We start from the raw sequence: 17,237 nt of genomic DNA on the forward strand, positions 1-17,237 counted from the left end.
CATGATATTAAATAATGGACTATCCAGTATATGTTCACAAATATGTTTGTTACATATAATCATGTTGGACTTCATTAAAACACCCGTAGGCTACAACAGTAGAAGACCAAGTCAGGTTCCAATCCTGTCAGCCAAGAACAGAAATCTGAGGCTGCAGTGGGCAAAGGCACACCAAAACGGGATAGTTTAAGACTGGGAAAACGTAGCCTGGTCTGTTGAATCTTCATTTCTGCTGTTTTTTAACTGTGATCTGATTCAGTCATATGAAGTCAATGCCTGGTCTAAGTGTGCCATCCTTCTTACCAACAAAGAAGAAGCTGGCTCCTGCAGGAGAGGTGGATATGTGGAAAAAACCAAAAGCCAGAGATTCCTGAATGTACATCTCCATAGCCACCTTCTTTGGCCCAGTGAGTGGACACATTCGGCCCTGTGAAGGAGAAGCACATGGGAGAAGATCAATAGCATAGTCATAGGGTTGATAAAGAGGAAGTTTGGTTGCTTTGGTCATTTACTGAAAACCTCCTTGTGATCAGCATGTTGGACAGGTCTGGAGTGGAAGGACACAGAAAAAACTTAAAGGCATTTTGAATGGCAAAATCAACTCCATCCAAGAGTGTACCCAACAGTCCATTCAACAGGGAGGATTATTCATGACTAACCAGGGATGACCAAGGTCAATAGGAATGAAAGGAGAATCAGTGACCTGGAATTGTAACATCTCAAGGTGATTTCCGGACACTCTTAGATGCAGGAACTGTGTTGTGCGTTACTGTGCAGATGAGCTGTCCAGAGCAGAGTCTCAAGGGGTAAATTGGAGATCCCTATGGAGGAAAATTGGGATGAATCTCAAAAAACAATTATCTGAACTAGAGTCAGTGATAGCATGCAGAAAGTGCAACTGATTCTTCCATATCAAATTTACAGGTACACAAGTGCTTTTAGAGGGGTCATTAAGAGAGCTGATCTGGCTAACCAGGACCCCCTCTTTTACTGATGAGCCCTGTCTTTTGCTGGTAGCTCAAGGCAGGTTGATCTCAAATGTCTGGTATGGCTGCAGCAGATACAACATCTTAGCTTGATTCTTCTCTCACGCTCAGCAGGGGATAATCTGGTGTTGTGCAGCTGCATGGGTTCGGGGAGTTGGACTCACCAATTCTCAGGTCGGGATGGAGATAATCTTGCTGTGTAATAGAAGATCCCTCAGGAGAGGTTTAGGGAAGGCAACGAGGAATGGGAATCTGGGAATAGCTGGCAGGGAAATTGGGTCTAGAGGAAAATGGCACCCTCTCTCCTGCTTCCACAGACACAATTCTCCACCCAAATGGCCAGATAGATGAGCTTGTTGATGTCATTGTCAAAGCTTGCAGAAACCACCTCATCCTTAATTGCATCTGACAGCCCATGCAGGAATTTGGAGATGAGAGCTTCATTGTTCCAGCCACTCTCCGCTGCAGATGTTCGGAAAACTACAGCACAGTAAGCCACACTGCAAGAGTTTCAAGATCCATCCTATGTGACAGCTGCCTGCCTTTTGTGTGAGTTTGTTTCTGTTATTTTCAACTTTTTAAGTATGAGTGAGGTGTGTTTTTGATTTTGTCTGTCTGTCTGTCCGTTCCCCTTTCCCCCTCGCCATCTCGCCACCCCTCTCTGCACACCTGCTGGTCACTGGGAATCAACACACCTGCCTGTCATCATGCCATCGTTACTTGACTACAACAGTCCTGCACTGACAGCCAGTCCCCACTGGATCATTGTGTTGTCCACGGTTTGTTGATGTGCCATACTTCTAGCCTTTATGCCAGAAAATTTACCTGCCAAGCATATCTGCCAGTCTGTTTGCCTGCCTGCTAGCTTTGCCTTACATCTGTTGTCAAGGAGAAGGACAAGGAGGAGAACAAGGAGAACCTTCGGTAAAGGAGGAGTAGCAGTTGCAGACCTATGACTGTTGCTCCCAAATGACAGTTGCCCAGTCCTTAGCTTTCCAAGTAAGGAGGGTTATAAAGTATGCAATGAAGGCACAGTCTAAATAGAAGGTTGAGTGCTGACGCTCAAAAACCAGGGAACAACGGGTTAGAAAAGCTTGGCAGAAATGATGATTTCCGTCGTAGTGTTCAGGGTGAGATAAAGGTAAGTGGGCCTCTTTGGAGACCAGCATACTAGAGAACAAAGCTGGAGCTGAAGCAGGGATTGCTGAAGGTGATGAAGCAGGATGTGGAGCAGTAACTGACTGAACAGCAGCAGTTAGGGTTTGGATACCTTCAACAAGCTCCAATAACATCCTCTCATGATCTCCAATGGTCTTTCTGTTACCATTCTACTACTGGTTGGTCTGTCTTAGTCTTTATTGAATTAGTTAAACTTTATTGAAACAGTTAATACAGTATAGTCCATGTTGTCCTGCTGATGAAATTACTTTAAACTTTCTGAAAACCACTGCATCACTCTGTTTGTTTGCTCACTCAAAAATGGTGAGGTTGCATTGTAAAAACTTCCCTATTACTGATAGGATGTCGATCAATCACGTCCTTGGTACTTGAAAAAGAAGTAAATATACTGTTTATACTTGCACATACCCTAGTCTACACAGATGCTTATCTCCTTTTTTTTTTTTTTTTTTGAGAGCTCCAAAAAATCAGCAAACAACTTTTCAGAAATTAAAGAAAGCTCAGAAGCTGTTAACATTTCTGTGGTGCCAACAACCCCATCATCTGTTTCCTCTGTAAGCTATCTCCCATATAGTGGACCACTGTCTGTCCCAAGGAGAGTTTGTAAACCATTTTTATAATCTATTAATTTTTTTTATGTAATTGTTAAATTGCCAAACATTTTCTGGTTCCACCATTTATATCATAATACATGGCATTGGGATCTTGTGATGGCCATGTCTTTTTATTTACTGACATTTCATAGACTAAACTATTGACAACATGATTAATGAAAATGAAATTATTTGCAGTTCCACTGCACAACTTTACTGTTGCTTCCATTCCAGTACCTCAAAGTTCTGATTTTAGGGATTGGGAACTTGTAATATAATGTTATGTTGCACTTATCCTTCATACTTGGAGGCAGCTGGTGACTTAAGCTGCATTATGGTCAACTTGTATCTTGATCATCTTAGCCTGTAGCTGGGTCAATGCTAACTTGCTGAACTGTAGTATTGAACTTTCTGGCCTGTAGACAGCTATTGCTGTAGTTGTTTTCTCTCATAACCTCAGGGATGAGTTGCTAAACCAACCTTTTTTTTTTTTTTTTTTTGCTTTTTTTTAAATTTTATTTGTACTGTACAGTTCACAACTCTTAATGTTATACCTTGCTGATATAATTCATAGTTGACATCTTGGTAACCAGTAAGGGGCGCAGCTCCAACTTTGAGTCAGTCGAATTGGTTACAGACCATTTTGGTTCTAATCAACCAAGTGAACTGACTGGGATGTTAGCAATTTTAGATCCTTAGACAAATCCTATTTTCAACAGATGTACAATCAACTGACAACATATCTAAATGACAGTAATTTGTGAGTGGCCATGCAATCACAGGGACTTTCACTGTGTAAAGAATGTTTGCTTCTTACTTCTGCTTTTTAGTTTGCTCCCAAGATAAATGTGCAGTTTTCCACACTGCTCATATCTGTGTAATGTCTTTTAAAATTGTAACTAATTTAACTTATGAATTAACTGTATTTCTGATTTTTAATTTTCTTGCCTATGAGGAAATTTATCAAGGATCAAACTTGGTAATACATCTTGTGGGCAGCCAATCAAGCTGGAAGTGGCAGTGTGATGGCCCGCATATTCCTCATGGGAGTATTGGATCTTGACACCCTTCTGCAGAGTAATTTAAGAGGTCAGTATTGTGACACTTGACCAGCATCTTACAATTACTCTGATTTTGTTTTTTTAAAAGAGTTACAATATACTTTATTTACATGTGGTAAGGGACAAATCCATGGTGCATGTGTGTGTCTGGGTCTTTCTAATCGGTGTTTTGTATATTTCCGAAAGACGCGTGGCTTTTTATTTTTAATTTTTTTAAATGTCATCTTTCAGTGCTGTGAGTTGTGCAAACTGAATTCCTTTTACTTTAAACTGTATTTGGGTGTAGGTCAAAATCTGGAAGACATATATCTCAAAATTTGGGAAAAATATAATCATAACTATCGGACTGGATATATACCACTAGAGGGAAGGGGATTTGATTTTATAATTTGGGTGAACCAGTGCTTCAGAGATTGAAGCTACTTCGCTGTTTGATTGTATAGTACAAAACTGAATACTAAAAAAAAAAAAAAATCATGGTTATGATGATCAAACAAATCATAGTTATAATTATCTTTCTCATTCTATGTAGACTTTACGGTCTTATTTTGTTTACGGTGTTATTTTGTTGTTTTATACCACATACATGACGCATACAAGAAAAAGCCATATTTTGAGATTGTGTTTAAGTAATATAAGGAAACATATATATTGGTAGCTAATACATGAACATTTATTGAAATATATATGTGGCAAATAGAGTGAATGAATGGTGTATACACACATCTATCTATGATTAATGAGATTTATTCATTTATTTGTTAATTTGTTCTGCATATCATATCAGCAATATGTTGCAAGCTACTGTAGATGTCATGAACACTTTAGTAATTTATGGAATTCACTGGCTCCATTAAAGTAGATTGAAAGTCTTGAAAACGTGATCGGGTAAGTCTCTGTCAGCTATGGGGTTGTTTGGGCTGTTCAACATTAAGAACTTGCACTGATACTTATTGAGCTCCTTAGGCATTAGAGGACTGCAAATAATCTTAGCTATAATCCTTTACTGGCATACCTTCTTTATGCTTACTTTTGACGCAAATGTCTTTTTTGGCTCACTACCATTTTAATATTACACTCCTAATTTTGGGTAGAAATGACTAATAATCAGATTTGTTTGTTTGATGGACATCTACATCAGCAGTCCCTGAGTTGAATAAGATGATCAGTAAAAATAGAACAACTCTGCAGTGATCCATGTTATGATGGTTAGCACTTTGGTAGGCTGCCTGTTCTTTTGCATTTTAATAGATTATCTCCCTTGTCGTCTTTCCTTTTCTCGTTCTCTATTACGAGAAGCACTTTCATTGGGCCTGGCTACACTAACAATCCCTCAGGAAACAGCTGGTTTCTGAGATCTAATTATTCAAGGGGGAATGGAAGGAACATGTTGGGGTCCTAATTCTAATCATCTAGATTAGATAATCAAGAACAGCTTTTGGAAAAGGCCCATCCATCCCTCCATCCACCCACATGTCCACAATTGGGGCCACGGCTCAAATGGATGCAGCTGTTTTCATCCCTCTAAATATTATAATTGCTCGATTTATTTAGGAGAGGGAATAGAATTAGAGCTGTTGAGATCTCTATCCAATCATCAGTGTAATATCTGTGGATATGATTTATGCAAAACATAAGAGGGTTTTGTTCTCCTAGAAAGTGGCTCACCTGCTTCTTTCTAGACATGAGATGAAGCAAAGTCTAATCTAAGCCTCTGGGAGAGTAGAAGGCAGTTGCTGCTGTGATGATCCTTTTAGAAAACAAAACAACCTTTAAACTGAGGTGTGGAACTTTTCCTGTAAACTTTTTTTTTTTTTGGCGTGAGTTAGGGCCTTAGTATGCTTCACACGAACTAGGTCATACGACATGTCGTCTGATGTCTAAAGGCAAAAGTGTTGTTCCTAATTTTATTACTCAATGAATTCCAGATCTGCATAATGCACTCAATGAATTACAGAAATGAGCATAACAATGCACCTTTTAGGACAGCCAATCGCTAAAAGCTATCCTGGTCTTGAACTCAGTTGTCCAAGTAACAGTGACAAAGGTAGTTGTGTGAAGACTGAAAAAGGAGCTAGAAAAATAAGTTTAAACCCTGCATACTTTCACATCTCCACACATCTGGCAAATCTGTTTGGAAAATGCCTAAACAAATCAAAGAGAGAGAGTGAAATACCATGCACAAAAGACAATCATTTTAATCTTTATTAAAGTGGCAATCTTGAAGATTTCCATTTAAATAAATGTCTGTTAATCTATTGCTGGGTGAGATAACACAATGGTGATTGAACCTGTGGCCCACTGGTGAAAGTAGTGCAATATTTATATATTAGCAGTATTATGAAGTGGGTAGTTTTGGTGACATTCTGGAAAAAAAATGCTCTATTAAATGACTGCCAATGTCAACCAAACATTTCCTTCCTCTGCACCTACGCATTAAAGGCATTTAACAGGCAAAACACAAGCGGACTTTTATTATGAAGTAGTCACAGGAAATACAATGTGTTTGTCAGTGAGCTTAGCACTTACAGCTGTCGTTCATCAAAAATTACTCTAGAAAACAAGACCACGGTCATTTTCAGTTTTTTGGGCAGTGGTTCAGTTTGAAATATTGCAGGGAGTAATGGAACAAAGAGCAGCCACAGTGAGCTGTTAGCTGAAGAGCTGCTTGAGACAGGCTGCACACCTCCAGTTTCTCAGCCAGGTAACCAACTCCTTTCACTGTGCCTTGCTGTTCGCAGACTCATAACCTGTACAGCATAAAATCGGATCACTGTTGTGTGAGAAGGTGTATTGCATTTCAGTGCTGTCCAGCAGAGGTACAGCCTAGGCTTCCCAGAACTAAACATAAAGCATTGTTATGTTTTATGAGGAGCTGAGAGGGAGATTTTTCTCCAATCAAACAAAAAAAATCAACTTTCCAGTTACAGCTTGGGGGCAGGCTTCTGCTGTCCTCTGCTAGACAACATGGAAATGCAATACACGTCTTTACTTTGTTTTCTGTGTTGTGATTTGATTTTAATGCGGAAAACTCATGTCACCATGAAAAACAATGCATTCACTTATTAAAGACAAAAAGTGAAAGTCAGATACACATTACAGAAGTCAGATACCATGTAAGTAAATAATAAATAATCAGTGACAAATCAAATCAAAGCCAGTTTATATAAAAAGGTGTAGGCTGTAGCCTTAGCTTATTACATCTACCTTTTTTGCATTTTTTTTTGCATTATTTATTTTTTTATAGATCTCTTTAGATTATGAACTAAGAATATATATATTTTATATATGTGTATTGTTTGTTTATTTATATTATATATGTATATATACGTGTGTGTGTGTGTGTGTAAATATATAAATAAATAAATATATATATATATATATAAATTAGAAATTATACACTCACTGAGCATTTTATTAGGGACACCTGTATACCATGCAGATAAAGGTCAGGGGCTTCAGTTAATGGTCCCATCTAACATCAGAATGAGAAAAAAATGTGATCTCAGTGTCTTTGACTGTTGCATGATTGTTTGTGCCAGATGGGCTGGTTTGAGTATTTCTGAAAGTGCTCATCTCCTGGGATTTTCACGCACAAGAGTCTCTAGAGTCTACTCAGAAGGATACCAAAAACAAAAGCATCCAGTGTGCAGCAGTTTTGCGGAAGGAAACATCTTGTTAATGAAAAAGATAAGAGAAAAGTTGCCAGACTGGTTGGAGCTGACAGAAAGGCTAAGTTAAATCAGATAACCACTCTTTATAACTGCGGTGAGCAAAAAAAGCATCTCTGAATACAGAACATGGCGGATGGACTACAACAGCAGAAGACCACGTCGGGTTCCACTCCTCTCTGCCAGGAACAGAAATATCCCTTTATGGTAATGTGACCTGGGTGGCATCATCAGTTGTAAATAAAAGCAGCTAGCCCAACACCTCTTTTCTTTCTGCTTTCGGATTCATTCCTGTCTACTGAAACACATAACACTACACTCACCAAAGTCCCTGCGATTCCTCACTAGGGCCGCAAGCTTGTCCATCTTATTGTCCATTGATCTTAAGTTGCCCATGATGATGACTGAGATACGGCTTATATCTCCTCTTCTCCATCAGTCTCTGTTGTCTGGACCCAGCTCTCTTCCCTTGTCTCTTCATTCCTCCTCTGCATCCTCTGCTTGTCCTCATCCTTATATCTTCTGAGTTGTCCATTATTCTGGTCCCCATGCTGGTCAGCTTCAGCATGATCCCCGGTCAAAACAATGCAACTGTGGAGTTGCTGTGCAACAGTAGCGTAGCTGAATGAAAACACATAACACTAAACTCACTACAAAGTATGACGCAATCATGTCAACATGGACCACAACATCTTGTGGAATCCATAACATGAAGAACTGAGGCTATTTTGAAAGCAAAGGGAGGCTCTACCTAGCATTAATATGGTGTTCCTAATAAAGTGCTCAGTGAGAGTAAATCTTATAAATTGGGTGGCAATGTCAGACCGTCAGAAAGTTCCAAAATCTGGTGGACAAAAGGCTGTGGTACACTCGAAATTAACTTTTTTGCACAGTGTGTTGTTTGAAAGCAGAAAATATTTACAGCTGTTCATAATCGCAGCATTTGAATACAGGGGGCACATGTCTGCCGTCATAGGGACGGGCGAGATGCAGTAATCTCTTAAATATGGAGATAACGGTGCAGACTTTCAGACAGCTGCTTTTTAGTCAATCACACTGTTGCACTTAGTCGTACGCACGAAAACTGATGGAAACGGATGTGAAGAATGAAAAAGTGGGTGTAATTGTTGGAGTGTTGGTTTCGGAAAGTTAAAAAAATTTCCCCAATATTTACCTTGGCAAAGAAGGCTTCAAGCAATACGACAATCCAACAAGCACTTTGTTTGAAGCAAGCCTTCGGAGTGCTTCTGTTGTACACATGATGTTCTAGGTTTTCCCCAACAGGAAAAAGTAGATATTGATAACTTTATGTGATGCCGTGCATCTGATATTTAAACATGACTTTTCATGTAAATTAACTCCATGGCAGTAAATGGATTTTTTTTTTGAATTTGCTGTTTACGTGGGTCATCAATCTTTCTCAGAATATATTATGTGATGTTCTTCTAACAGCAACAGCAGTCTGTTTAGAATAAATAGAACATAAATGAGATCGTGAACTGTGAACCAATCTGCAGAGGTCAATGATAAACACTTGTCAGCTTTGAATGTGCTATCGTCAACAAGCTGATTTGTTATATGTTGCAGAGTCACAGAGGTTTATAACCTCTGTGGGTGAATATACTTGCTGATGTTTAATACATCACTGAGTGTTTCCTCATCCCCTCTGCCACATCTAGCAGGGTCGTGGGTTGATGTCCATCTGCAGTATTTTTTAGTATATCCATGAAAGGACACTTTCATATTATTTTCATCTGTAGAGATTTATGGACATGAATAAGACTCTTAGTAGTATTGATGTCAGCTAAGAATGAAAATATGTGAACACAATGAATACATCCCATTTTTAAAAAGGGTTGGAAGGAAAAAGAAAAAGAAAGAATTTAAAGAATAATTAAAAATGTAGAAATCCATTTCAGCTATCACTCTACTCTCAAGTATTCACTTCCTATTCTCTGACCTCTACCATAGTTTTAGGGTCTTGCTCATTCACAAATGGCAGTTGTAAAGCCATCGCATTCTTTTCTTCATAGCATCAGCCGTAAGACCTAAAGGCAACTTTGGATTAACACACACACAGAGGTCACGAAGACATGACCAACATTTACAACCTTTAAGTGTCAATAAATCATTGCAGTCATTCTGAGACATTAGTGTAATGACCATGAAACACACAAGGCCATCGCTGAGATGATCACTGATTAGCAGTCAATATTTAGCCTGTGGCTTTTACACTGGACAGTTAATTTATGACTTAATGACGTTTTCTTAAGACTAGTCATAACTCTGCCCAAGTCAGAAGAAATAAGCATGAGTGTTTTCTACTGTTCCCAGCAGATATGATGAGACTGAGCAAAGTCTAAATTTAAAAACAAGAACTCATCTCTACCAACAGAACTAGTTAACCTTTGGGAATAATACAGAAACTAAACATGAGATGTTACTATAAATTTGTGACTTAATTAAAACAGGTTAAATGGAAGCTAATATTTCCCTAACAACAGCAAAAAAAACAAAAACAAAAAAAAAACATAACCTTAAAAACCACAGTTGTAACTAATACCATTAATGACGGCTCTATTCTACCTAGTTTGGCCAGTTATAGCTCAGCCATTAGTAATGTTATTTATTTCCCCCTGTGTTTGCACAGCAAACCATTATAGTATTAACAATAAATACTACACTTAGCTACGTAAAAAATTTTTAAGCTAGTTAGCAAACTAATACAGCTAAACAGCCGTCTCTGTATTTCACAGCAAAATGTATAAGATTGTGAATTAAATGGTTATTGTATTCCCTCTTTGTGCTTCTTGTGAAGGTAAACAAAAAGAGGAAATGTACTAAAAAGAGTAACTTTGGAGGATATCCACTTGATGACTAAAATAGACTGCTGAAGCCTAATATTAACGTCAGTTAAACTTCAGTTTACATTTTTGACCAAAGCAAGGACTGTGCATGAAAATCTCATTAGGTAGGGAATGCCTCCAGTCAGTAGCTTGGTTTCGATCTAAATCTAGTGCAAACTTAAACTGAATTTCGATAAAAGAAAAAGTGAACTATTGTGTGTTTCTAACCACAATAGTTAAGCCCATACAGAAATCTAATATATGTGAATTTATGAAAATGCACTATATGTCATGTATGCACATATGCTGGAATCAAATATATGACATATATTGGCATGCCATATATGTCCATATTCAAAATTGGAAGTTACATATACAGTATGAACATATACATTATAACAATATATATATATATATCACACATATTTAAAAAGTATAAATTCATACGTGTAATTGTTGTAGAATTTGTCATATACTTCAATGAACTACACTTTTTAATCACTTATTTTAATCAGTCCACACTGACTCAGAAAGTTTTTCTTGTGGGGAACTTGACAACTACTTGTGGCAAGTAAATTCACGAAGTTACTAAGAAGACAGTTTATTTGGCTGATTAAACATAAACATCCATACTACATTTTGTTTCAGAAGCCCTCTGACGTGTTGGCAGCACTTAAAGCACAATCAGTGGAAGAGTTTTACTCTCATTGAAAAATATATAAATTAGATTGTTCAGTTGAAGGTTCAGTAATTAAAATTTAGTTGCTTTCAAATCAACCCTGAAACATGTACATGTCCTTTAGGTCCATGCAAGTATCAGGAATTGGTTTGTCGAGATAAACAGTTGGTGGCGCTATTTCTCCAGTTGGGTGCCATTAAAATTTGCAGAAGAAGAGGGCGAAACAAGACGTTATTAAAAAAAGTGTCCGTCAAAACTCAAATGGTAAAAAATAATGTAGAAAACACAACGGAAATATGGCATTTATGTTTGTTTAATGTATTAATTTGAGGAAAGTTACACGCTCCCTATTGTTTTCATCTGCAGCTATTTTTCCTCTTTTCATTGCAGCAGAAGCGTCAGTGAACGTTGAAGTCAGATGCTTCATGTAACCTATATCATAATTTATTCGTCGAGTCTTTTTCTACTGCACTCCATCACAATTTGCTTTTACTGACATACCAACTTTTCCACCTCAGCTGGACATAAAAACTTTTTTGCAATATTCTGAGATGTTGTTTTTTGAATTTTCGTTTCCACTCAGGTTTTTTTAAACAGCTGGTAAAAAACAGGTGAATGGAAAGTGTCAAATAGACCTTATAGCAGACATTTTGGAAAAGCAGAGGTTACACAGGTGAAACTAATAACTTAAGCGATGACTGTTCTACATATATGGTGTGCAAGTGTGTCAGCATGCGTAATACAAATGGCGATGACATGCACATGCTATGCTTAGCAAGTCACAGACAAATGTCTAGGCTTTCCTCTTATTGGCCTATTTGACCTGTAACCTTGTATTTTATGCAATCAGAAGATGTTCTATCATGAAAGAGTCATACTGTGATTGATAGGAAGGTCAGCTCCAAATGTGAAAACCAAGAGGGTGCTTGTGGCTCTGCCACGCTGCCCCAATTGATTTTTTTATAGTTATATTTCAGTGATGGAAAACAACCTCTTCTATATCGGACACATTTTTGCAGCTATCATGTTGCAACATGTACAGGGAACAAAGCCAACACTCTGTCACTCAAGCACAAAAAAAGATGAAAGATAATATGTAACTCGAAGTTGGGACATTGATTGCAGGATAGTTTGTGGAATGAAATGCATGCTCCTGTTTTCGTAATTGGCAGCATTTTCCCTCCTTGTTGCTACAGTTAAAGCTGCTAGCGGGCAACAGCAAACAGACTGAAAAGTGGGAAGCATAATGGTGACTAGGATCAATCCCATAATGCTGGCTTGTTTCAAGGCACAAAACAGATGCAGGTGAAAAATTACTCCCAACATCATGTTCAGTGCTGGCAAGAGCAAGAAACAATGTTCTATTTGCAGCAAGAAGAGACAGAAGCTATCAGGAAAATAGATTTCATGTTGAGAAACACTAGTTGTAACAACGCCACTGGTGTTTTCAGTCATCCATGTCATGTGATACCTTGCAGTCGTAAAACATAAGCATTTGCACTTGCTGTTTAAGGCTTGAAGACATTTCATTATTCATCTGCAAAGTTCTGTCAGGTCTGTTGAAAGGTGGGAACTCTGGAGAGACTAAACAACCACTCAGGGCTAAATCTCATGACAAGACTCATCAGTACTCACAATACCCTCTCCTCAAGGAACACATTTTTGAGGAAATGGTTTGAAAGAGGTATGTAGCATAGGATTTACTGCATATTAGCAGTGTGACATCAGCCATCACATACCAACTGTATACTACCACACATTGGCAGTTTCACACTGATTCAAACCTTTCCACAAGGCTCTCATGTAGCAGTTTGTGCAAGTGTAACTTGACCACACAAGTTCAAAAAATAAGTGACCCCCCCCCCCCTTTCAGAAGAACTGGGTGAGTGATTCAGTCTCCATTGCCTGTATTTATCAAACTGCTAAAAGTTAAGTTTTGAACTTAAGTGAAAGATAACAGTGGAAATATTTCACTTTTACTCCTACTCAGAAATGGAGGAATGAAAACTATTTATCAAACTTCTTTTGACTTAAAAATGCTCTTCAGTTTAAGAGAGCTCCAGGGTTTAAGAATAATTCATAGATGACTGCTGCACAGAGTCAGGGCCGAGCATGCCTCGGTTTTTTGGCTGCAAACAAAAAGAGACATTAGACATTATAAATATATTAGATTGTTTTTCGTTTCCCATGTTAAATATTCTTGAGATTTAAAGATTTAACACAAATAAAATTTACTTTTTAAAAATGATAATTACATATGTTCTCGCAGAATAACATACCACTGAATTGAAGTGTAAGGATTTCTTTTAAAGAATGTACCTTATGGCAGATGTAGGGTCAATCTATATCTCTGACTGACTATTCCTTCTCTGAGCATACATTTGATTGATCGTTATCGAGTGGGGAAAAACTGTTCACATCAGCCCTCGACTTGTATTTCCGAGTTGGGAATGTCGAACACAGACGACATCTCCTACCTAGTGAAAAGAACTCAAGACAGCTATTGGCAGAATAGTTGCAAATGCAGAGCTGCTGGCAGTTATATTAAATAAATAGATAAATAAATAAATAAAATACTAATACTAATTTTATAGGAGCTATACACTGTTTATTTAATGTATCTGGTTCCACTTGGTAACTGTACTGCTACAAATATGTAGCACAACAACAGAAGCTAAGTTAGGGTGTTTATCTGGTGTGACTACAAGCATTAGTCTCCCATTCCCAGTGGGTGCTGGCAGAAAGAAGCCCGCTGAAGACTGGCTGCTGTGGTCCCTGTTTACTATTGACAGTTGATATAATCTGCCATCGGAGAAATTTGTCATTTACACGTGCCAAGGACAAAAATTAGAGATCTGGTCACATGGATTTTTAATGTCTCAATGTGATAATGCACTGGTGTGCACTGCGAGACCTTTCCATCCTGTTTGTGCAGTGTAGCTGGCTGTTGTCTGGGTGATTTTGTTGGATCCATCAGCAGGTGATTTGCGTCACACCTTTTTACTCTATAAGGTAAATTTTAATGTTTGGACACAGGGAGTCATCCTTCGTCAAGGGGCCAAGTGAAGTAATGACTGATTGGTGTTAAAATCAAAGCCAAGTTATGTCATTTATGATTTTATCAAGTCAAGGCTAAAGTTTCACTTTGGCGAAAAAAAAAACATTTACAAAATTTGGATCATTGTTCTCAGATGATGTATCCTACTGACTTTGGTAATCATCTAACTTTTCCTTTAGCACCACCGGCAGATTCATACTTTTGGTTGTCATCAAATATCTCCCCAACTGATTGCTGTGAAACTTGGCACAGATAATCATGGCCCCCAGAGGTTGAATTGTAATAACTCAGTTCATCCCCTGACTTTTCATCTAGCGACAACAATTTTAAACTGTCTGTTACTTTGGTTTGTGACCAAATACCTGCAGAACAAATGACGTTCCCATCAGCCTCAGTCTATACTTTGTGTTTAGTGCTAATTAGCAAATGCTAGCATGCTAACACACTAAACTAAGATGGTCAGCATAGTAAACATTTTACCCGCTAAACATCAGCATGTTAGCATGCACTTTTAGACAAGAGGGCGATATCATGGCTGTCAGGATTCTCTGTTATCTTTGACTGGAATTACACCTAGGATGCTGATGTGATTTTTTTTTTTTTTTTCAATCAGAAGTTTCTCAGTATGACATCAGTGTGGTATATGGCTGTGTCTGTCTTGTTTTAAAGTAAAAACTATTCATGCTGCTTTAAGACTATAGTTTTTCTCAACCATCATGTCATTTGTTTACATCAAGCATATCAAGGTATCATAATTAGACTGATGATGATATGCTGTCCTTTATTAGGTACCTATGAGAAGTAACAGCTGATACTGATTGGACCAAAAAATGCAGATCTCCCATTTCATTTTTGTAAATGTGCCTGTGAAACCTCAGTGGACAGTTTTCTGTGGGAAAGTTACAGTATCTGATCAATTTACAGGCATATTATACGTCTTGCTAATAGGACCACTTCATTCCTCGTTCACCCTATTACAGCTAATCAACATGGATAAAGTACAGTGTTATTATTCTTTGGCCAGTGATTTCATCAAAAGAACATGTCTATATTACCATTCAGGAGGGGGGGTTCTTGAGCCACAGCTGGCACCCTGCATGTCTGATCATTCGAAGGCCCAGGCTTATCATCACAGTCATTCATTTCCCTCTATATCATCTTACCTTTTGTTATTCTTTAAGGAATGTCATAGAGAGTAATATCCAGCAAGCATTTTCACATTTATGATTCAGTTGTTCGTAGAGGCCCCTACTCTCTGCTGTACCGACACTGTTCAGTGATTTGTATCAACCACTGTGTTCGCAACTCAATAACAAGGTAATTTTTGGGTACGGGTTTTAAATTGATCTTAACTCTGTTTTAAGGTAGACAACAGTGTGTTGGGTGAGTTTTGCAGTCTCCAAAAAGTCTTCCTCTTGGAGATAGTGAAACTTTTTGGAATGTGAGTGTCCTCTAAATTTTTACATTATACATTTCAAGGTGACTTGGTGGGTTTATAGTTGTTAAATGTGTATTTATTTGGTTTTGTTTTATGTTTTATGTCAATAGCCATTTCCCACTACTGTATTTTCTGTTTGGTTTTTTTTGTTTTTTAAAATATTTGTGAGAGCACACAAGCTGCTCAAAAAAGGGTTCGGTATCCTCATTTCAAACTACCCACTACTACTACTAAATGTTGTCAACCAGAACATTAAAGCTACAAGAACCCCAGAAGTAACTGTGTCCTGTGTGGCATCTAATTCCACAGTATATGCAATTTTGGTACCAGGAGTGGGGTTAGCTGAAACCTACCTTTTGCAATTGGCAACAGAGTGGCTTGTTTTTATTTTTTATTTGAGATATACAACACTGGTGAAGATTTCAGGTGATGTCTGTTGGTGTGTGAGTCAGAGAGTCCAACCCACTGTTGAGCTGATGATCCAGCCAGTACGGTTTTCAAAATCCTCTTTGCTACAGGAGACAACAACAACTTCCAAGCTAGCAACCTACATGCTGAAAACATTTTTTCACTATGTCTTATTGAACAGATTTAATACTTAGTACTTACTTCAAGTTCTACTACTGAAATGACACTTGACTGAATACTTTGTCCCTCACTTGTAAGTCGCTTTGGATAAAAGCGTCTGCCAAATGCCAAATGTAAATGTATATGTAAATGTAAATGAGTGTGGTAAAGATGGGAGACCTGTGGAGTTTATTGAGGAGGCTGAAAGGTTTTTAATATCCAGGGAGCAGACAACAGAAGAACAGTTTGTCTACATACTAGTGAATACTAACTTTTAGAAAAAGTTAGTTCAGTAACTGTAGCCCTCTGTTAAAACTACCTGTTGTACATGTTGTCAACCACAACATTAAAGCTGCAAAAACCCTAGAAGTAATTGTGTCCTTTGTGCATCTAATTTCATGGGTTAAAATTATTTTTGCTAAAAGCTGTCAATCTTCCTGTTTCACCCTGCAGTGTTTAAGAGATGAGACCTGACAAACTCAAGAGATTACAGTGATAAAAAAGAAGATTCATCACTCTTCCAGATCACACAGCAGCATATGTTAACCAGTCATTCCAAACTTTTATGTTTAATAAAGGTCACTCTAAAAGAGCTTCAGAAGTCCTTGCAGAGATGGGTGAACCTGCCAGAAGGACAACTATCTCATCAGCACTCCATCAATCTGGCTAGACAGAAACCACTTTGAGTAAAAGGCATATGACAGCCTGCCTGGAGTTTTCCAAACAGCATTAAAAGAATCTGAGAGCACAAGGAAAAGGGGTCTCTGGTCTGATGAGACAAAAATTTAACCCTTTGGGAGAAACTCCAAGCACTATGTCGGGCAAACACCAGGCACTGAAACCACTGTAACTCTGCGCAGGAAAGCCTTTTTCCAAAATGCTGAACCCGTGGTGTGCCATCAGGACAACCAAAACAAGCAGTGCTTGACCAGTTAAACCTAAAAATAGAAATCAGGTAGAAGCGATATCTCTCCTTACATCTCAGAACAGCATTCTGTCACATAAAGGATCTGATATAACCTGTTCTGCATTCGTCTTGTAATTTAGCCCTCTTGTGGCCGCAGTAAACTATCGACTCTGGAAGCTCGGTTGCACCAGCCGTTGCATTTTATTTCGGTCATTTTGATGGCCGTAGCTGCCCTTGATTCAGATTCCACTG

The 17,237-nt window shown here is 38.2% G+C and overlaps 1 long non-coding RNA gene across 1 annotated transcript; it reads right to left on the minus strand.

Moving 5' to 3' along the window:
- Positions 1-290: 290 nt before the first annotated feature.
- LOC120792443 lies at positions 291-1,255 on the minus strand. Its single transcript, XR_005707813.1, has 3 exons — positions 1,151-1,255; positions 704-821; positions 291-427 (listed from the first exon to the last, which is right to left on the minus strand). It is a non-coding gene; the product is annotated as an uncharacterized LOC120792443 (long non-coding RNA).
- Positions 1,256-17,237: the final 15,982 nt, after the last annotated feature.

Source organism: Xiphias gladius, chromosome 7 (assembly GCF_016859285.1).
Source record: "Xiphias gladius isolate SHS-SW01 ecotype Sanya breed wild chromosome 7, ASM1685928v1, whole genome shotgun sequence".
Classification (NCBI taxonomy): Eukaryota; Metazoa; Chordata; class Actinopteri; order Istiophoriformes; family Xiphiidae; genus Xiphias; species Xiphias gladius.